The following is a 21667-nucleotide window of genomic DNA, read 5'->3' as shown; positions in this document are numbered from 1 at the left end:
ATTTCTACAAAATCCTTGAACAAAATGAAATGCAATAGTTACTGGAATGCTTATATACCACAGTGTCTTCTAGTTATAACTGGTTTGGAGGCAGAATAGATTGAAATTGCTCTTCATTCAATAACCTGTTGGCTTTTTTTGGCTTTTGGGAACAAACCACACATTTACAAACAGCTGTTGGTATTCAGGTAAACTGTCACCCTCTAACTGATACCATGAGGTATCACGGAAGAATTACTTCCCAAGTTATCTGATTAGGATAGAATTTTTCTGTTTCCCCTCCAGCAAGATTGGAGGTGGTGTGGTGTGGAAAATTGTGAAAGTGACCTACTTGCCAGCCGCCCTGGGAGAGGCTGAGAGTGGCTCATCCACCCACTCCCAACCAAGACACTCCAGTAACCAATTATTGCAGGTTCTGTAGCCCACCTTGCTCAACCCTTACGGAAGAGAGGTGGGGCACACCTCCTGCATATAGAACAAGCCACTAGATGCAACCACTTTGCCCACAGCATTATAAATCACAGTGAAAATGTTCTGTTATTTATGCAACTTACATTTGGCTTTAATGCCCAATGATTAATGGATAAACATGGTTTAGAAAAGAACATTCTAAAATGGTTGTGGTAATCACCTGGCCAGCTGAGTCAATGCATATGAAATATACTAAACTAACTGCATGGGAATTGCGTTTTAATCAAGAGGCACTGAAATTCAGAGAATTCTTAAGAAATCTTCACCTCTTGTTCTATACTCACTAGCATGTGAAGTTCTAATATTGGAGATGAACTGTTACTGCAGAATATTCCGTATGTAAAAGAGAATGTCACCACAGGCTTCTGACAGCATTAATGGCTCTCTAATGAGAGAGAGTTGACTGGTGGCAGTTTGGGGGGGTCACAATGACTCAAGCAAGGGGAGAGATTGAAAAAGAGAACCCTCCATGATAATGCCAGCCGGTTCGGGAATTGGCATCACTGCATTGTAAACTGATGATCCAGTCGACTGAACTAACCAACCCCAGTTAAATATACTACCCATAAACAGATTATAGTTCAGGAGTTTGCTGTGAGCAACAAAAGGAAAGTGGCATAGACTGATAACAACAAAGATGCTGAACAAGTAACTTGCGGAGAAAACACCTCGTTTCCTGAGAAAAAGTTATCTGCAAGCTCTACTTCTCCTGAAGGAACAGGACAACATTTAAGCTATTGGAGTTCAGGTTTCACACTCACAACTCAAGGGATCTAAAAACATTAAACAACAATTTCCTGTGCCTTGCTACCTGAAGGAACTCCTGCTTTCCCACTCATCTTTTAAGGATGATTACTTGTGTTGGATATATGTGCTATTTGTTACATTTCCTCATTATTCCTCAAGTCTGGCATATAGAAAAACTCTCTTTCACTCAAGAAACTTTGGAAACAAAGACTGTGACCACTCCCTGACAGACAGTCCATCTCGCCCACAAGGTCTCATTTACCATTCAATACCTGGTGAGCTGCTTGAATGTTAAAAGGTCTTTTTGAGACTCACTGGAACCAATTCCCAGGTACTGACCTCATTGGGATCTGCTATCAGTTTAAACATGATATTTTTCATGATGTCAGGTCTCACAAATAGACAAAAGTTTTGGTCTGGTTTTCCTTTTAACACAAGCTGTTGCCCATAGTTGAAATGTCACCTTTAGCTCACAGGTCCCAGTTAGCAGCTCCAAACCAAATTTGATAACAAAAATAATGAAAAATCAGCAATGCCTTTAAACAATATAAACTGGTATCCCCAGAGCATTAGGCTGGCTGTAGCTCAGTGATAGTGCTATAACGGGTGTGTCTCTCCAAAGTTAGGAACTCAAGCTCTTCATATTTAAGTACCAGCTATAATGTAAAGGCAATACCTCATTACCCAACCCATCAGCCACTGACTCTAGGAGATCAAGTAGAAATTGTCCATCAACATCTCAAAATATGCCAAAGCAGAATTTGGGATGTCCATTGAGCTACCTTAACTACCCCCGGCTCTACTCCACTAACTCCATCCTTCCTTTTGTGGTGGTTTCATCTACTTAACCTCACCTGCCATATTGCAACTTACTTGTACTGACACCTAACTATTGCTGGTGCATCTGTGATAAAATTATATGAAATTCTCCAAAATACCTGGCCACCATACAGTCTATTGAGCATAACCCATACAGTTAGGGATTTGTAAATGCCATCCTTGAATGCTTCCTCTCTCTCATTGAATTCTTCCTTTCTTCAAGTCTACACAGCATCTGCCTGTTGATTTCACACTTGTATTGAAGCCAATTAACTTCATTGCCTGGTCTGCTGTGCAGAGACACATTAGAATGGGTTCAATTCCCATTTCAGTGGAGGTCAATTTGAAGGCCCTGCCTTCTGAGGCATGTTAGCTCTCCAATAAAAATCACCAACAATAGTCTCTGTTGAACAAGAGAGCAGCCTGTGGGACTACGTTGACTTCCACTTCCATCATGTAATATATTACTCCCTGTTATACTACATCTCGCCCGAGTTTCTCTCACCCTTTGTTTAGTTATTGGGATTTATTTCATTATGGATTTGATATCAACAGCCTGTCAGCAAATACAAGCAAATCATTTAGGTCAATGTTCATATTTTCTTAGAACATGGTCTGTTGGACAGTAATTTGAGCAATGGCGTAGACAAAATAGTCCGATTTTGATACATTCTTCATCTACTTTTTTTGAGCTGTATTTTTCTCACAGCTTCTCCTTCCTAGCCAGTCAGGAATTTATTATTCCTGTGGAAAATGATTCAGTCTCTTCAAATGAGACTAAATCTTGAAGTTCATCCTGATCCACTGTCACTCTGGATAACATATCAACTGTAATTTACATTTTCGCTGAGAGACAGATTATCAAGTAGTCTTGTATCATTAATCTGAATTGGAATCTATGGATTCTCATTGACACTGAGATGACTTCCTTTGATCTAAATAGTGTAATTAGCAGCATGCGGACTGTTTCCACCTGAAATCTCAATCCTATGAGATTACTGAGAAACATTCAGTCCCATATACTGATAAAGCCTCATTCTCTGTAGTTAAGTAACGTTGCTCTGTTTCTACCAATTCTCTTGATCTGAAGAAGATCAGCAGACTGATTTCTGGAATGGCAGGACTGATGTATGACGACAGGCTGATTAAGCAGGATAATATTCACTGGTGTTCAGAACAGGTTAGAGGTGGGGAAGAAAAATCTCATAGGACCCAATAAAAGTCAAATGTTCCAGATTTCTTGTAAGGCATGAACCAGGGGTTATAATCTTAGGATATGGAGTAGGTACTCTAGGGCTGAGATGAGGAGAAATTACTTCACCCAGAGAGTGGTGAGCTTGTGGCATTACTACCACAGAAAGAAATTGAGGTTTCAACAAGGATATAGATATAGTTCTTAGGGCTAAAGGAACCAAAGGGCATGGGAAGGAAATGGGAACAAGGTACTGAGTTGAATGATCAGTCATGATCACATTGAATGGCAGACCATGCTGGAAGGCCTTAATGGCCTACTCCTGCTCCTGTTTGCTGTGTTTTTTTAGGTAGCTTTATAGCCCCTTCAATCTGAGCTTGAATGAGAACTGTCCTTAATCCCTTGCTACTACTGCAGGCTTTCTGGGGTTGTAGAGAACTTTGGTCAGCCCCAGTCCTTAAGGCTACTGTTGGCCCTTTCTGAATGGTTATGTAGAGTGTGTGAGATAGAAGTTAAATATGCCATGAACTTCCCCATCTGGTTGGCTATTCCTAAAAAGCACTGAACATTGCTGACTTTGGGAATACACTCGTTGACTTTGTCTTACTGGGATGTGCCATGATTCCTCTTTCTTGTCTAATGAGTCAAGAACTTGTTTCAAGTCTTTGCAAATTGACATTTCTCATTAGGTGGAATGCCTGTATGCTGAAATACTTCCAACATTTTTTGGCCTCATTAGTCACATTCTGTGTTTAGTCATGCCCTGTACCAGTGTCTCACCCATTGATAGATTATACCTTGTTTGCATTTCAGGGATTTGATACTTTGCACACTCAAGATTTCTGCTGCTGTAGAAATTTCAAACTGTAGACTATTGAAGCAAAACCAACCAAATGGCATGAGTAAAGTGGTAAATCATCTTGACTCAGACTATTTGAATTATAAACATTGGCTGAAATTTGCTATATGCATCTAATTTTGTGAAGTATTTGTGATGAACTAGGTTTCCCACGTTGGAACCCACTGAGTGAGGTTGGTGGACTTCTCTCTGAAGTGCTGTGTTAAACTGTGAGGGTTCCCTATTGGGTTTGGAACTGTTGATAGTCTTGAACACCATCTTGTTGGTCCTGGGTCAGATGATTATTCGTTTGTAGCATGCTGCCAAGCCATACGTTTACTCACTTCAGCAAAATGTTTGGTTCCCTCCGAGGAATATTAAAAACATATCAGCTTAGGATCCTTACAGAATGTAATGCTCTTAGAATCAGAGAGTCATAGAGCTGTACAGCATGGAAACAGACCCTTCAGTCAAACTCGTCCATGCAGACCGGATAACCTAAATTTATCCAGTCCCATTTGCCATCATTTGGCCCATGTCCCTCTAAACCCTTACATGCAGATGTGTTTTCAACGTTATAATTGTACCAGCCTCCACCACTTTTCTGGCAGCTCATTTCACACACAGGGTGGTGCATGCATGGAAATGATGCCCCTCATGTTAGTTATAAACCTTTCCCACTCACCTTAAATCTAAAGCCTTTAGTTTTGTACTCCCCCACCCTGGAGAAATGATCTTGGCCATTCACTCTATCTATGCCCCTCATGTTTTTTAAGCTTCTACAAAGATCACCCCTTAGCCTCCAATGCTCCAGGGAAAATAGCCCCAGCCTATTCAGCATCTCCTTATAGCTCAAATTCTCCAACCCTCACAACATTCTTGTAAATCTTTTCTGCACCCTTTCAAGTTTCACAACATCCTTCCTATAGCAGGGAGACCAAAGTTGAATGCAGTTTTCCAAAAGTGGCCTAACCAATGCCCTGTATAGCTGCAACATGACCTCACAACTCCAATACTCAATGAACTGATCAATAACGGCAAGCATACCAAACGCCACCATTGCTATACTGTTGACCTGTGACTCCACTTTCAAAGAAATATAAACCCATATGCAAGGGTCTCTTTGTTCAGCAATGGTCCCCAGGACCTTCCCATTAAGTGTCTAAGTCCCACCCTGAATTGACTTTCCAAAATTCAGCATCTTGCATTTATCTAAATTAAATTCCATCTGCCACTCCTCAGCCCATCTGATCAAGGTCCCACTGTTACTCGGAGGTAGCCTTCTTTGCTGTCCACTACGACTCCAATTTTGGTGCTGTCTGTAAATTTACTAACCTTACCTCCTACGTTCACATCCAAATCAAAATGACAAAAAGCAGTAGACTCAGCGCCGATCCTTGGGGCACACGACTGGTCACAGGGGTCCAGTGTGAAAAGCAACGCTCCACCACCACTGTCTGTCTCCTACCTTTAAGCCAGTTCTGTATATAAATGGCTAGTTCTCCCTGTATTCCATGTGATCTAACCTTGCGAACCTGTTCACCATGTGGAGCCTCGTCAGGGAGGCAAAGGCCTAGTGATATTATTGCTGGACGGTTAATCCAGAGACCCATATTCTGGGATAGTAGGAACTGCAGATGCTGAAGAATCTGAGATAACAAGGAGTAGAGCTGGATGAACACAGTAGGCCAGGCAGCATCAGAGGAACAGGAAGGTTTCTGCTCCTCTGATGCTGCTTGGCCTGCTGTGTTCATCAAGCTCTACACCTTATTAACCCATATTCTGGGGACCAGGGTTCAATACCCACCAGGGCAAATGGTGGAATTTGAATTCAATAAAGATCTGGATGATGACCATGAATCCATTGCCAATTGTTGGAAAACCCATCTGGTTCACTAATGCCCTTTAGAGAAGGAAACTGTCATCCTTACCTGGTCTGGCCTACATGTGACTCCAGGTCCACAACAATGTGGTTGACTCATAACTGCCCTCTGGACAATTAGAGATGGGCAATAAATGCTGGCCTAGCCAGTGACATCCTCATCCCGTGAATGAATAAAGGAAAAATAATTCTTACTGATGTCCTTATAGATCACGTCCACCATTGTCTTCATCAAATTTGTTGTGTTAGCTTCCCTAGTACTTAAAAAGTTGTGGAATTTTTGACAAAATGGCTTGCTATTTTCTTCTTTAGCCCTGCATCCAGTCTTTTCAAAGCACCACAAGCATTTCTGCTTAAAAGTAACATACATAACATGCATTCATGTCAGCAAACATTCCCTAGGGATGGTGAGAAGATCAATGAGGAAGCAGTTGAAGGGTAGGGCCGAGGAAACTACCTTGAGGAAGATGTTTTCTAAATCAATATGCCCAGAGATATTATTGCATACCTTTGCAGCAGGTGAAACTTGAATTCAAGCCTCCTGGTCCAGAGATAGAGACATAACCACTGCACCACAACAGCCCTGTGTGTCCTGAGAAATGCTTAGAGTTATGTCCAGGGGTTGAAATGGTAAGTCTTTAGAAATCACACAATCATCTTCCTTCATGCTAAGCATAATTCTGACCAGTCAAGACTTCAGCTATGTTAAGGTGCCTTGTTTTCATTTTTGGTCAAATCATGCATGGCTGTCATGCTCTCACCTAATCTGTTGTGATCAGCTCTTTGGTCCATGTTTGGACCAGGCTGTAATGAGCTTAAAAACTGAATGACGCTGACAGAATACAAACTGAACATTGGTTAGCAATTTATTGCAAAGCAAGTGCTGCTTGATAGTGCTTTGTTGACACTTGCCATCACTTTGCTAATGATTGTCAATAGGTTCACAGAATGGTAATTGGACAGATTGAGAATGAGAATTTAAATCCTATTAATCTAGTTTGAGAGGTTGAACATTAACAATGAAAAGAACTGAAACACTGGTATTAGTGCAAGTGACCATGAATCTGCCATATTATCACACAAATACATAACTTCATCCATAACCTAATTTAGGGAAACAAATTTTCATCCGTGTGTGATCATTAGCTCCACTCCTAAACAAAGGTGCAGACTCTTAACGACATACCGAAGTGGCTGTGCAAGTCAAATAGTTGTATAAAAACTACAAAGAATGGGGATTAAATACCAGCCAGATATCCTGAAAATAACTGAAATATACTTTATTTATTTACATCAAATTCCTTATGAAGCATTCTGAAGCTTCCCGAGGCTGTGTGTAGACGATAAATGTAAATAAATTTGCACTATATTTCATCCTGTGCTTTTGATTTGCCAGTAGTCATTTGTAAACATGGATACGTTGAAATGTCGAAAGATGACTCTGCACCATTTAGCAAAATATATCTGGATCTCAGAATTTGTTCAGTGAAGTGTGAATTCAGTGACCCATCAATCCAGTGAGAACCTGCAGACAAAGGAAGCATTAATGAGAATCAGGTCTATAGTTCTGGCATTGTTATCTCCAAACTACAATTCCAATGCCTGAGGTATCCCACTGGGAATGTGGGAGACCTGAATTTATCCTTTAAGATTAGGAACAATTAAAAAAAGGTTTCAGCTTTAGAACAGATTGCCAGATCTAGTGATCCCAGTGGTGAATAAACTATGGTCTTCCTTCCCACTATCACATAACTCTAGTCTTGCACAGTGGTAAACGATTTTTAACACTGTCAGCAATCAAGCTGACTTTCTGCACCCTGGTAGGACAGCAGCAAGCTCCGATAGCATGAATGAAATATTCATTATATTGAATGCAGACACTACATATGCTTCTCGGCACATTCTGTTGCCAATTAACCTCTTGAAGCACACTACAAATATCCAACCTGCTGACATCCCTGTAAGTCTACACAAACAGGTCAAGGAAAGCCTATGATTCCATTTCAGTGAGGATAAGATGACACTGATCACTTTCATCCAAATAATGAAATATGGTAAATGCCCAGGCAGCTTCTATTAATCAGTTTTCCTTTGTTAAATCAAATATTAATTTCAACAGCACAAGTGGACAAATTCAATCATCTTAGAGACAAGGGTTTATTCTTTAATCCATATAATGTCCAATAATTAGTAGTAATAGCCTATACATAGACTAGCTAGATAGATAAGTGTAATTGTGTAGTCACGCAGCTGCAATGCTCCAAAACTAACTTACCATTATAATAACTATATGATTGTATTTCTGGATGACATTTTGCAGGCCTGGAGATTTTTCAACATATTGCTTGAGCAAGGGTTTTATGCCAGCAATGATTTTACACGGGAGATAAACAGAATGTAAAAGGAATCACAGTAATGAGGGTCTGATATTCGTGCAGTCTCCAAATATCAATGAATGCATTGTCAGTATCTCAACATTAACTCAATTCTCTCCATAATGGAATGCACCAAACTCAATACCACTCATTTTCTTGTATTAATGGTAATATGGTAGACTGTATTTAATATGGTATTTTTCATAATGATATCTCAAAGCACTTTGCAGCCACTGAATTAATTTTAAAATGTAGCCTCTGTTACAATGTGGGAAGAAACAGGAGAGGGAAGTGAGTTTATACATTATGAACAGGAGAAGAAAGCAAGTGTCCACATTAGTTTATGGGATAAAGAATAAATCTCTTCTTTTGGACTTAGCATGAATACAATCCTGTGCTGTATGAGATGTAAGTATAAGCATGTGCATGAAAACAACAAGAGGAATTAAATGCTATGTGTATTACTGGATTTCTCAAAGTCAGACATCAAAGCTTCTCCTTTTGCCATGATGGACAGCATCTCCATAGTAAAAAAAAGGTGAAAGAAATTGGAAACCCCAAAGCATATCACTAAAGTCAACATTACTCATTTTTATATGGTCTCCGGTTCACCTGATCAGACTTCAAATCAAACCAGCCACACTGTACTGAAAATCAGAAGCGCAGGTCACTGTTTCTAAAAGGCAAGGTTTGTGAAGCTCGTATTTCTCCCAATTTGGTGTACCCGACCCAAGAACAAAAATAAGGGCCCGAGGGAAAATAAAGTCAGTATTTTAACTTTAGTTGCCCAAATGTTCTTGCAAGCAAATGAAACGGGAGCAGAATTGGTTCAGCCCATTTAATAAAATTTTGAGTATTCTGTTACTCAGAGCACAGGAGGACTCGGGTAGGCAAGTTAACTTCATAATCATTCAAACAGCCTCATAGAGAGTCTGACTTGCTAAACAGAATTCTGACTGATATTCTGTCTGGCTTTGCTCAGCTCTGCCCTGTTCTGTTGACCTCTGTCTAATCTTTGCACTGTAATATAGAAAATGATTAAACTTTATACTGCAATCATACATGCATACATTGTTTGTATTTAATTATTGTACAATAAATAAATCTTCCATTGAATCTTTCTTATCCTGTCTGCAGGAATCTGTTTGTACAGATCATAGATTGCTCCCGAGGCCGCTACAGATCTTAGAACATACAAGGTTTTCCCCCAATCATTTCTATTGATGTGGGCTCTTAGGCTGTTCAAGGTTCATACCTTCTAACACGTGCCTTACAGTACTAGCTTGTCAGGTGTTGCTTTACTCCTGGTAAAACCCCTTTACAGAAAAACTTATTTAAATATCACTGCAATTCCCCCTTTCATCCTTTGGGCCAGCCCAATATAGCCAATTTCAATGAAACAGTCCTTTCTGTTTACGCTTTGCCACCCAGTCATTGTCCAGATATCCAGCTTGGGATTGTAAAGGTACTGAATCACACCATCTGTACTAATGGGTCCTCAGTTGACACTCTTGATCGTTTACTCATTTTTTTTTCCTGATTTACAAGTTTGGTTACTGAATTTGTTGATTGTATACAATAGAAAACATACTAAAACTAGCAGAACTGTTAATATCTAAGCTTTGGGCAGTTCCTCAAATATAAAGCCAATATTCCCAATGAAGTTATTTGCCTAACATTGTATACCAAGGCATTCTTGACGAGTTCATACGATTACAGCAACAAATTATGTAGTGATGGTGCATATGAACATGTAATAGGAGCAGAAGTAGACCATTCAGTCCCTCGTGCCATTTAATAAGATAATTGCTTATGTTTGTGTTTTAAATTCCACATTTCTATATACTTCCAATAATCTTTGATTCCCTTGCCTATCAAGAATCTATCTACATTTGCCTTGAAAATATTGAACAACCCACTCCACCAGCTGAGGAATTCAATATATGTTATACGTTTCTTTCTTGCATACATTTCATTGGCCATTTCTTTATTGTCTATTATTAACCCCTCATTTTCACAGTCTAGAGAACCAACACTCAATTTGCCTACTCATTTCCATTGTTTAAATACCTGGGGTCAGTGCATTAACAGCTAAAGGACCAGTGCCTAAAATATCACTTGGTGACTGCAATACATTTATACTTTATGTCTAATTTCAAAATGTCTTAATTTCCAAATCGAGGAAATGCATTTGTACAACCATAAGATATTAATGCAATGGTAAAGTTTAGATCGGGCATTGATAACAGATAGAAAACATAGTTATAACATTTTGTAACAGTCAGAACATTCATAAGCGTCTATCCATGGTCACCTTGCATTCAGGAAATTCATGGCTGGAAGCAGTGCTCTGATATTTTCAGCTGTTGACATTCACCTCAGTGCTAGAATGTTGATCTAACCCAAAATGGAAGATATAAATAGTTTTGGGATGGTGTGCTTTATTTTCATTGTAATTTTCTTGTTATGGGCACTCTGGGAAAGTCCAGTTACTGCTTTATATCATGCTTCAGGAAACAAAGAATAAGCTTTATTAAGTCTGGTTAATGAAGCAAGTCTAAAATAAAAGCTCATTGCAGGCAGTCAATTACTTCAATCAATATTTTGTGACTGGTAGTTGTTATCTGAATTATGCCAAATGACCGTTAAGTCAAGCTAACATTAAAGCCAGATCTCCAGAATTTTGAATGTTCTACTAATCCATCCCTTTCAATTGATGCATAATTTACAAAACAAAATAGTTTACAATCACTGAAAACAAAACTGTGTAGCTATGTATCTATAAAGAAACTGCACATCTGTGCACAAACACAGAAGGTGCTGGAAAATCCCGGCAGGCTTGGCAGCATCAGTGAAGAAAAACATATCAGAGTTAAAATTTTGGAAGCAGTGACCCTTCCTCAGAACTCACCGAACCCGAAACGTTGACTCTGATTTTTTTGTCTTCACAGATACTGCTAGATCTGCTAAGCTTTTCCAGCAACTTCCATTTTTGTTCCTGATTAACAGCGTTCACAGTTCCTTCGGTTTTTACACATCTGTGCAAATTGCTAGCCAACTGCTGTTGCTCAATAGTTATAATACTGACAATTGTCTTGATTTAATTCTCATCATAGCAAATAGTAGAAACTCAAATTAGAAAATCTCGCAATGTGGGGACTGGCTTTTTAAGTACAATCATGAGATGTGGTGAATTATTTTTTAAAAACTCAACTAGATCATTACCGCACTTCAGGGACTCACCATCACTCCCTGGTCTTACCTATATGTGACTCCGATTCCATATTACATGGATGACTCTTGCCATCGTCAAGATAATAAACTCTGCTGTGTCAATATTGTCCTTGGTACAAGAGCAAAAAGAAATTCGTACAGCTAATTTGTCACTTATGATTCATTCCAGTGATTTCTTTTTAATAAAAGGAGAATTAGTCAGTCATTTGGAATGCAGAGAGAAAGCCATGGATGACCAGAAATACATCTGTTAATACAGCAGCCAAAATTTTGTAGATTCTGCTTAAGACATAAACACGAGCAACTGCACATAGAAAATGAAAGCCAGATATTTTACCTTTTATTCTGACCTGCAGCTGAACAATGAAACTGCAATTCAGTTCATTTGGTGCAGATTGATCCTGCATCAAATAATTAACCTCCACTGTCTGAAGGCACTGATTACTTAGTAATAATTGATCTGACACACCTTAAAACTAAACAGCAGAACGGTGTGTTCCACATTTTGTGGATTTGGTCCCAGTTCTTAAAACAAACAGGATTAGCTTGTGCCAATCCACTTAAATATTTCTAATGCATACTTTTTGTCCGTCATACTGTTCTTTAGTCTAACTTGCCACAATTTCCCCAGGTTCTTAGCTCTAATGTGAAATTTTGAAACAGCGAAGCCAAGATGAAGACAGCCCAGTTATTGTAGGGATTCTTTAGAAACAATTCACTTTACATCCTTCCATCAATCCAACCAGCAATCAGAGGGAACTCAAATTAAACACCCACACAACTATTGCAACTTCAACTGTAACTGCCTCACCATTACAGCTGTCCAGATGGCGAAAGCTGCTGCTGATCTAGGTCTCCTCCATCACTCCAAGATCTAGAATTTTGGAGGGTGACTGAGATGAGATAGAAGCAGACAGGCATTTTCAAGAATACTGGAATAGGTGCAAAAAAAAACTTACTTACCAATCATAAGTAAGTATTCTGAGCCAACCCTTTTGGACATAGTATGAAATTCCTTTGATGCTGGTGAAACCCAGACCATCTGTTCAAAAGCAGGGTCAGACCTAACATGAAGCTGTTGAAATTTTTAATACTCTATTCAGACTTGATACATTTCTGGAACAAATGGGACTTGAATCCAAGCCTTCTAGCCCAGAGGTAGGGCTACTACCATTGCACCACAAGAATTACAAGCAATTTAAGGTCATAACAAGATTAATTAAGGCCATTGATCATAGGCCAGGTGTAAAGTGAATTGTTTCAAAAGAATCCCTACAATAGCTGGGCCGTCTTCATCTTGGCTTCGCTGTTTCAATGGCCCCATGTGGTAGTGAGAACCTCGCTACTGCCGAGAGGTGGTCTGCTATGGATTTAAAAGGGCAGGTTGCCACTACTTTCTCAACAGCATTTATAGATGGGCATTAAAAGCTGGCCTTGTCAGTGAATTTTAAAAGGAAAAACAACCAAATTAGTTCTACATTTTAGACTTTAAATACTTTCTATCTTTCAATCTAAAGACATGGAGCTATTGCACTAAATTCAGATAATAATCTATATAAAAGCAACAACACAATGATATTTATATACCACCTTCAATGTAAGAAAACATGTACTTAGCAGTAGTGTCATGAAAGAAAATTGTGACGTCAAGCCACTGAAGGAGATATTAAGTCAGATGTCTGCAAGCCTGGATAAAGATAGGTTTTAAGGAATTTCATAAAGGAGGAAAGTGAGGTTGAGAGATAGATAGGTGTAGGGAAGGTATTGCAGAGCTCAGTAACTACATAACTGAATCTGCTGCTACATATAGAGCAATAAAAATTGGGAAATGGAGTACATAAGAATTAGAGAAGGGCAGGTGTCTCTGGAAATGCAGGAAATGACAGATGGAGATGGGGCAAGATCATGGAGAGATATGAAAATAAGGAGAAAGCATAAAAGTAAATGTCATTGCTAATAACAACAAGAAGTTCATGTATTCTTTAAATCAAAATAAAGACTCTATTCAACACCTTCCATCACTTCCCACTCTTCCCTATCCCCCTGAAGTTATCTTCAGAAAAGTCAAACCCACTCAAACCTCCATACAATCATTCTAACCAAAATGCTGCATTCCAACTTCACCTTAGTTTCTCACTCTTCTTCCTTTTGTTCTTTCCAAACTTATGAATGTGACACACCTGCTACTTCTTCCGTCTGTTACTATAACAAACCTGCTAGGTAACTAACATACCTTCCTCAGCATCATGTTTGCTATGTTATAAATGGTTCCTGCTTCAGAGACAATATGCATTATTAAGTTGTGGCTGAGCGCCATCAATCCCTCTGCTCTCATTAGCTGCAATCTTTTCCCCAAAACATTTTCCTCTCAAAGGCTTTTTACTACAATGTCACTTCCTATATTTGTGATCATCTCTTTCACAACTCATTTCTTGAACCTGCATTGAAGTAGCATCACTTTTCTAGTATTTGAACAGCCTGCAGTAAATGTCAATGATTATAGAGAGGCAATGGGGTTGGCAAGGCTGATGTGCCATGGTCATAACAATGCTGAAAGTCAACACCATCCTCTTCCAATAGCTCTTCTCATTGTCCAGGTCAGTAGCAATGCCCTGTTATGCTTCACTTTTACTCTATTTGATCATAAAGAAATAAGCATCAGAAATGGCTTCTCTTCTCCATTCTCATTTAGCCAGCTCCTCTTCTTCATCTTCCTCATGATGTTTAACTTCCAAAGATATCACAATGACACCAGCTTCTCCATCATCTCCATCATTTCAGATTACTTGCCCAAAATCCAGTTCTGGATGCATGTCACCTTCATCCAGGTAAACACTGGGAAAATAAGCATCTAATTCTAAAATATGTCCAACCCTAATTTAAGTGGAAAACTGTCAAATGTCCTGAAAAATTGTGCAAATATTTCCTTGGATCATTTCTGAAGGGTTTCCACACAGATCTTCACTGAAATCATAGCAGTAATTTGAAACAACCCCGATTACCATATCATTCAGTCTCCGCCACAAATTACCCACTTTTACCCATGGCTCCGTCACCCCCATTTCATCTAGTCACTCTCTTAGGCTGAACCATGTTGTTTGCAATCTTGGCTTCTTGTTTTGCTCTGAACTAAGAGGTAACAAGGGGCTTCGGCAAAAGGTGAGTTGAGGCAGGGTGGAACTGTACAATAATATAGTTGCGGAAACGTTTGGGCTCAGTGAAAGCAAAAAACTAATTTCAGAGTCAAATCCAACACAATGTCTCAGACAGTTGCTAGGGAGAAACATGAGATGAATAGCAAGAGAATGGGGCAATAGATTTAACCTTTCCAATGTTTGTCTGGACATTTTCTTCCCTCATCACTCCTGGCAGGAATACAAACAGCCTGATAATTTAACAGTGGTTCAGCAGTATAGAGAGCTGAGAGTGAGCTAACTAGGCCTCATGAGAATACATGTGAAAACTGAAGATGTATTTTCAGATGTTGTCATCAACAAGCACACATAGATGACAAATAAGAGGATGTCATTGATAGATCCCTGGAGCATAGGAGAAAGTTTGGGAGTGGCAAGTAAAGCCAATACAAATGATATTCTGGTTACAATTGAAAATATAGGATTTAAATTGTCCCATGCTATGTGTCATAGAACAGCAATCAATAACTCAAATCGGTCCCTACATTTAGGCAGGATTGTGAGGACACTGGACACAGTAACAATGGGCTAAATCTTTCTGATAGCAGCGATATTTATACATCGGAAAAATTACATGCTGTCTCCTGCAACCACATGAAAGAATTATTTGATAGATGCATGCAACTGAAGGACTGGACCTATATTTCCACAAATAATTGGTGAAAACAGTTTCAGCATCAGGTGTCACCATGGCAACTCTCTCAGCTTGTGAAAAAAAACCTGTATGATTTGCTCATTACTTTATCTTTTGTAAATATGCAGCCCCTTTCACTGAGAATGAACATTACACAGACAGCTCTTTTTAATATTCAACTCAAATAAATATCAAAAGCAAAATCAAAGTTACATTTCATGGGAAAACATTTAATTTTGTTGGGTCTGGGTTCAATGTGAAGTCTGACAATTCCAATCGTCATGCTCAAGAGTAATTAGCTTGAGGACAATGTAAAAAAACAGGATGCTGTAAAATCAACCTGTTATTGAGGATGAAATTCACAGTAGAAAAGAAGAATGAAGTGGTATGCACCTGTATAAAACAAAAATCCATTTACTGAGCTGGTTCCTACATGCCATACTTCTTAATTATTAATTTCCATATATGAACTTCTATAGTGTCAGAATTCTTTAAATCTGTTCTGGGTAAACAAAAGATACTTGATGCTCAGTAATCAAACAAGTATCTTGTATGAACCACTACAGAACTATTGCATATGCAGAGATACATATCTGTACCAAATAGTCTCACATTGGCACCATCAGCTTGATTACCCATGAAATGCAGTGGTGACATTCAATTCCATTGACTAACATGGGATATCAAAGACTGTATAAAATAGGTGGCCATTCTAATGTTGCTTTTTAACATCGCTGTCCAACTTTTTTTTATCCCAAAGAGTTTCAGATCTCCTTTACTTATGAAATGAATTTCTACTTTTTGTTACAATTACAAATAGGGAACAGTATTTTGGAACGCTTGATCATTCAAAACAAATGATTCAGGGCAGTATGGTTCTGTCGGGAGAATTATAATCTATTATCACCTAACTCCATCAATAACTGTTCTTTGCCATTAAATTAGCCTCGCCATCAACTGTCATTACATATAACTACCTGGATACTCCATTGGACAATTCCATTGAACCAGGTTGTAAAGCCCATCTGCCCTAACCCAAAGACAAAAGCCCCATCCCAGATTGCAGGGTCAGAGGCACTTGCGCAATTACCAACAGCCTCCGTTGAAACCATTTGAAATCAGAGCAGGCCACAGACTCCTTGCCTGAGTGATCCACAGGGCTTTTTGAATCAAAGGAAATTGCTGGTGCCATTTAGAGTTATTTTCAGCTAACACACCCATCGGAAATAGAACTGAATCAGGTGCAGTGCACTCAGATTTTCTCAGAAGTGACACCAACGGAAAGTAATATCAGGCAGTGTGAAACTACCATTGCATCTGTTCCCATGGGTTTCACGTCTGCCAAGTTAGTTTAAAATTGTCATACTCCCTGAATATTTTAGTTATCGATTTCTACTGGGATTTGTTCCTTTAATTGAGCAAAAATGTTAGGATTTTAAAAGTTTCACTGTGACTCATGCCTATATCAGCAGTTCAGAGGGCACAATGAGTGATGTATCTTCTCCTGGACATATCACTGACTTTGGAACAGAGGAGAAAAATCTGTATATGCAATGCTCCAGTTCCCAGTTAAATGTGGAGTGCCAGTGCTGTTTCAGTGAAATTCCAATGTATCCAATCTCTCCCCCCGATGACCCTCAAACCACGCCACCCCCAACCCACCCCACGACCACCTCCCCCCACCCCCACACCCACTCCGAATTTTCAAAGCAGGAATCAAGCTTTCAGGTCCTATCTAGCCGCATACATTTCAATGATAAAGATTCAAAGGATTGGCCATAATTAAACTATCAGAAACTTAAGTGAAAGAGAAATGGGTTGGACAGAACAATAAATTCATAATAGGTATTCCTATTGACTGAGAGTGTGCGAGCAATGCACACTTGTAAAGTCTGTACTTCAAGTGTATAATATCAGGTTTAAATGTAATATAAGATTCTCCAAAATCATAAATTGAGCAGATTACGTTCTGTTAAACTTTGACACTTTCAGCAATATGTCAGAAAGTTGACAGGGCTAAAGCAAGCAAATTTTCAGTTAATGCATTGATAGATGTTTAAGCAGTATTTCAAAAGCAAAGGAATTACATAATTTTGCAATTTCAGTGAGATTACTTGGGAGAGATGTTCAGCCAGAAATATTTTTAGAAATGTCTTCTTTTAAATATGGTGATGTTTGTAATGTGTTATATAACAGCACAGATCAATTTTAAAATTTCCTGGGAAATTGAAAGTCAAATGGTTCAGTTACTAGTGAGGAGACGTTCTTGCTGCAGACTCCAAAGCTCAACTCCATTCCTACCGTTCAGAATTGTCCCAATTTCTCACTGAAGTAGAATAGAAAAAGCAATGAATTGCCAACTACCATAATCCACATTGCATGGTACTTATTTATCCCTCACTACACCATCCTCTGACTAAATGCCAAGCTCCAATTCTGAGTCATTCCTAGTTACCTGTAAAGATCTTTTCTCTTCATCAATCATTGGGCTGACCTGGAATAAAACACATCTTTTATTTGATCGTGGAGCAGTAGAATACCGCACACAAAGTGCATTATTAGTGGCTAAAATTTCTGTCTGGTAAGGTTCCTCATTATTACATTTCCCCGGAGGTTTTGCCCAAAATTACGGAATTTTTGTTATAGTATCTTTACTGACTTTGCACTGCTAATTAATTCACCTTTGAAGGGATGAGAAACGTTTAGGCTATTGTGTACTGTTGCCCCGAACAGGACTTCTGCAGAACATGGAATACATAAGTTGACATATGGCTGTATTAATAGTGTCAAATGAACTTCTTCCTTTGGCTTTCAACTTACTAGAACTACACAGGCTACAGACCACTTATGTACACTTGTTTGTACCAAGATCTGAAGAAACAACAAAGCAAAGAGACTATCAATTTAAGCTGCGACTTAAACGTGCACCACCAACACCTCATTAAAAATGAGAAATGATAAGATCATAAAAATTGATAATCCATACCATTTGCAACACATAAACATGGCAAGAAGCCAATGGCACATTTTTCCTACATTTTTTTTGAGTCTGATTTTTGCAAATTATTAGAAAAATTGAAGTTATCCTTTTGAAGTGCTTAGACTAGTTTTTGTTAAATCTGTTTATCAATGTGTGTGATAATAAAATTCAGACGCAAGCTTAAGACAAAAAATTGATGAAATATGAGATTGAGGAGCAGTCAATTATTGCATATCATGAAACTAATTTAAACTGTGCTACTTCAGCTCTAATTTTTTTTATTTTTAGCCTTTAACTCAAGAGTACAGCTAAATAATCATTATATAAAAGTTCTAAATTCTGCATACCATGTCAAATGTAGCTCCCCACTCCCCCTGCACCATATGCTATATTCATCACACCTAACCCAGCATGTTGCAGTTAACAATCCCTTTTCTGATATTCTTGCAAGAATTGCTAAGTGCATGTGTCATTTCTTGAGATATTACCAGGGAAAGTGCCACATACTTTCTCAGCCACGTACAATAAGTCTTTCAGGGAAGCCCATTCAGTGCTAAGAAAAACCATGCAAATGTTACCAGGAAGAAAATTACATTTCATCCTTCCCCAGGCATAAATCGTACAGCCAAATACATATTACCTGTCAACCTTATTTAAATGACGCCAAATCCCTTCCCCCACCTGAAGCACAATGGAAGAAAGTGCGGCGATTCTATTCGCAGTCAGAGAGTGCACAGTCCTGGACTAAGGAGCACAGACAGATAGCTGAAAGTGTCTCACAGGAAAGAAAATGGGGAGGCTGTTCTTCAGGGGAACTCCTGGCCCATAAAAGAAAGTTTTTCACTTCAGTGTAAAACTTAGCCAGAGAAACCTTTGGTCTCCACAAGCCAGGTATTTCAGCCTGATGGTTAACCTGTGGTGCCTCCCTCATTCAGGCAGGTTAACACTCTTACATATGTCACAAAACACACAGATAATAAAGTGTAGAGCTGGATGAACACAGCAGGCCAAGCAGCATCTTAGGAGCAAAAAAGCTGATGTTTTGGGCCTAGACCCTTGGAGGGTCAGCTTTTCTGCTCCTAATATGCTGCTTGGCCTGTTGTGTTTATCTCGCTCTAAACTCTGTTATCTCAGATTCCCCAGCATCTGCAGTTCCCATTATCTCTTTCTGCTAGCAAAAGCACAGCAGCTGAACATCAGAATTGACTGGAATCTAAGTGGGTGAGTAACCTACACATTTTTAATTGTTTGTCAGCCTGATTTCTGCAGGCACAGCAGAGAATATTAACCATAAAGCCAGCATTTAAATGAAGGCATATGGTTTCTGTGTGTTAGAACCTGAAACTGCAATTTGAATGCAAGAGTTAGTAAAAAAAACTTGTTTTATACCCTTTTTTGCTCAGAGCTACTTATTTCTTCATCTTCTAATGAAGTGTTTTCAGCTGAAATGTTTTCAAAGGTTTTGCATATAATTTATACCATTGCCGTGTTGATATCATTATCAAAATTATCTTTTATATTGCATCTGGATGTAAAAGAAGAAATGTCAAACACCAGAACGCTAAGAAAACTCAAACCTAATTGCGAATCATATTGCATAACTTGGAAAACCGTCTCTGTTGCGTGAGCTGCCCAAACAGGGACAAAGTTGTGACAATTTCCCCTCACACCAGCAGATGGCACTGCTAGAGACCAACCTGATCAGTTTTGACATTTGCAGTTCTGACCGGCTTGATGTTCCCAAAAGGAAGATTTGTCAATATATAATTCAGTGGTGAATCAAACAGGCAGCCAATCCATTGTGCAACAAGGCAAGTAATGACATCACTTTGTTTCATGACAATGTACGACAAATTACTGCATCAGACAGATGCTCTAAACATAGACAAAAGAGCTGAACTCCAGGAGTGAGCTGAGAGTGGCTGCACTCAACATCAAAGCAGCGTCTGATTGAATGTGGCATCAAGGAGCCCTAGTAAAACTAGTAAACTGCAAAAAAAATCACCCATTTAAGTTATACTTAGTACAAAGGAAGATGGTTGTGGTGTTTGGAGGCCAATCATTTCAGTGCAAGAACAGATGCTTCATCAATGATCTTCCCGCCATCATTAGCTACCCATTCCCATCTCCTCGGATACTGAAGCAGTCAGTGTCTATGTGCAGCAAGACCTGTACTAAATCAAGATTTGGCCAAGTAACATTTGTGCCACACAAGAGCCAGGCAACGATTATCTCCATCAAGCGAATCTGACCCTTACCCATTGCAGTTCAATGGAAATATTATCACTGAATCCCCAACTAACAAGTTCCTGTAAGTTAACATTGACCAGAAATGGAAATTTTCAGACAAACCCCAGAAACGCTTTGGCCACAAGTGCAGGTGCAAGGTTAGAAAGTCAGTGGCAAGTAATTCACCTTCTGTCTCTCTACTACCTGATCACCATCTAAAAGCCACGTATCAAGAATGTGATAGAATACTCTGCACTTGCCTTGACTGGTGTACATCTAATCAAGCTCAACAGCTCAGTACCATTCCGGACAAAACACCATACTAAGTTAGGTTAACAAAGTGTGGACCTGGATGAACACAGCAGGCCAAGCAGCATCTTAGGAGCACAAGAGCTGATGTTTCGGGCCTAGACCCTTCATCCAGCTCCACACTTTGTTATCTTGGATTCTCCAGCATCCGCAGTTCCCATTATCTCTGAAACTAAGTTAGGTGCTCATCCACCATGTACAAAATCCACTGCTTTCACCAATAATGTACAGTGGCAGCCTTGTGTAACACCTATTAAACTCACTGCAGTAACTCACCTAGGCTGTTTTGACAGCACCCTCTAAACCCTTGACCTGTACTACCTAGAAGGACAATGCATGGAAATATTACCCATCTGCAAGCTCACGTCCATGCACACATCAGCCTGACTTGGAAATATGTCACCACTGCTTCCCTGTCACTGTGTCAACTCTTCAAACTCGCTTCCTAATAGCACTTAGAGTGTCTCCATGTCCCAAGGAGTATAGATGTTCAATAATGAAGCTCACACCACCTTCTCCAGGACAATTAGGGACAGGTAATAAGGGCTGGCCTAGCCAGAGACACCCATATTCAGTGAATGACCTTATCTGGTAAACATTATTTCCTCAATGGGATTCCCAAAACTTAGTGTGTCACTGGTATTGCCCACGTGTCTCTTGAGTGCACACAGTTCCTGTGCCATCATGAGCTACAAAACTGCTGTTTTCATGAAAAAAAGTTTATAGCAGCAAATGTTCACAGCCAGATTGCAGTGATAATGGC

General features: G+C 39.3%; 1 protein-coding gene across 9 annotated transcripts in view; it reads right to left on the bottom strand.

The window, feature by feature from the left end:
- LOC125463239 (potassium voltage-gated channel subfamily A member 5-like) overlaps positions 1 to 21667 on the bottom strand; it is a 250377-nt gene that overhangs the window by 134452 nt on the left and 94258 nt on the right. For 2 of the 9 annotated variants that reach the window (XM_048554242.2, XM_048554249.2), the window contains one exon: positions 7215 to 7474. The exons of 5 other annotated variants lie outside the window; for them this stretch is intronic. The gene's annotated coding sequence lies outside the window, so the exon portion shown is untranslated. Of the gene's footprint in view, positions 1 to 7214; positions 7475 to 11586; positions 11668 to 17841; positions 17881 to 21667 lie in introns of those variants that run through there. 2 more of the 9 variants (XM_048554247.2, XM_048554248.2) reach the window with 2 other exon arrangements.

Source organism: Stegostoma tigrinum, chromosome 25 (assembly GCF_030684315.1).
Source record: "Stegostoma tigrinum isolate sSteTig4 chromosome 25, sSteTig4.hap1, whole genome shotgun sequence".
Taxonomy (NCBI): domain Eukaryota; kingdom Metazoa; phylum Chordata; class Chondrichthyes; order Orectolobiformes; family Stegostomatidae; genus Stegostoma; species Stegostoma tigrinum.
This window is presented reverse-complemented; position numbering and strand designations above follow the sequence as displayed.